Genomic DNA, 1,800 nt, shown 5'->3' on the forward strand with positions numbered 1-1,800 from the left:
TTTCGTATTTCAAGCGGAAACCTTTCTGTAAATTTTAATTCCTTTTTACAAGTCTGAAAATAAACATAGAAATTACTTAATAGATACTTATATATGAAATTAATAAAACTTATATATGATATGTGATATATGATGATGATAATGATGATGATGATGATGATGATGATGATGATGATGATGATGATGATGATGATGATGATGATGATGATGTGATGATGATGATGAAACCTAAATCAAGATAAAAAAAATTTTTTTAGGTTAAGATTACTCAGTATTCTCTATACCATTACAAAAGCTTTATTTATAAAACAGACCTTCACTGCAGGATACCCTGAATTTTTAGGATGAATAGAAGCAAAAACCTATAAAATAAAAGCATATTTATTTCCACAAAAAAAAATTAAGTTCATTGTCTATTATTTATAATAAACACACACCTCAGATGCCTTATGAAAACTTTTTCTCAAAATCTAAATTGAAAACCAAATTTTTAAACAAATATTAATTGTTCTCCTAATAAAGCAATCTACAGTTGCTTAAAGCTATTTTTTTAAATTTTTTACAGTTGTCAAGTACATTATCTGAGTAAGTATAAAAAATAATATGAATAAAATTTCATAAACCTTTCCGCAAAGTAAATCACAAACATCATCCAACGGTTTTAAATAGTCAGTCTAAAATAAATCCATTTTTTTAAACATAGTATTTAGTAGACCTAGGTCTGGTATTTAGTATAAAAATAACTATAACTGTAACATTTCTAGATAAATAGAATCTAAAAATTCACTTCTCCCTACATATATAGCAGGGATTAACAGTGGTTTGAAGTAAATCAATTAATTAGCAGGCAGTTGTATTTTAAAGAGTAAACTTGTACATGTAGCTCTCAATGAGCTATTTGGTATCACAGAACTCAAAATCCGATATTGTAGACAACACTTGAATGCATTTATAAGCAACACTCATTTGCATTTGGCCTATCCTTAGATAGTTGATCAATGTATGTACATTGATCAACTATCTAAGTTGATATAAATAGTCTTTAAAGATTATGTTTTTTAAAAGGTGTGATATATAATTATAATAATTGAAGGAAAATATTAAATTTCCTTAAATTGTCCTGGTTTAACTGCACTTTAAGTCCCTTATAACAACAACAAATCAAAGAATAATTAGTTTCAATTCAAATATTCAAACAATTAGTACTTCAAAATATTCAAAAAATATTTGCACGTTTTTATTTTTTTTTATATAAATTGGCTGTACACACTTATAGTAAAAAAATATAAAAAATATGAGAAATAAATAATAACGCTAAAGTTAATAAAGATTTAAACCATACTGAATCTCTCCACTTTTGATTTATTTTATCACCATAGTCATAGCGTAACTCTGAATGGTTAGCAATAAAACATTTTGCAAAAAACAAGACATGGTAGCTTTCACCAATCTTGCAGCACTTAGGCCTGCAATTTGCATATTTTTCAGGCGAGTCATTTACATAACGCTCAAATGAAGATGTAGATGTTGCATCGATACTAAATTTTATTTTAAATATAAGTATGCTATATTACTGACAAATAGCATTTTTTAACAAATAATTGAACTAATCAATTTTTTTATTAATTATCATGGTTTATAAATACCTTATTTTTTCAGAGCCAAAATTTACATCATAAATAAAGCATCCTTTTTAAAAAAAATAGTATTCTTCATGGCGTTTTTTTGCCTCCAATCGAGATATAATTTCTCCTTTATATTCTAGGAGAACTTCATTCGCTTCAAAATCTCTTAAAGTAA

At 25.9% G+C, this 1,800-nt stretch overlaps 1 long non-coding RNA gene across 1 annotated transcript in view; it reads right to left on the reverse strand.

The window, feature by feature from the left end:
• Positions 1-545: 545 nt before the first annotated feature.
• The window catches only part of LOC136084394 (uncharacterized), a 5,707-nt gene continuing 4,452 nt past the window's right edge, over positions 546-1,800 (reverse strand). Inside the window, exons 2-3 of the long non-coding RNA XR_010640537.1 lie at positions 1,647-1,800; positions 546-1,538 (exon numbers count right to left, since the gene is read on the reverse strand). The exon at positions 1,647-1,800 is cut by the window's right edge and continues 12 nt beyond it. This is a non-coding gene — a long non-coding RNA (uncharacterized LOC136084394). The remainder of the gene's footprint in view (positions 1,539-1,646) is intronic.

The sequence above is a fragment of the Hydra vulgaris genome, chromosome 08 (assembly GCF_038396675.1).
Source record: "Hydra vulgaris chromosome 08, alternate assembly HydraT2T_AEP".
Taxonomy (NCBI): Eukaryota; Metazoa; Cnidaria; class Hydrozoa; order Anthoathecata; family Hydridae; genus Hydra; species Hydra vulgaris.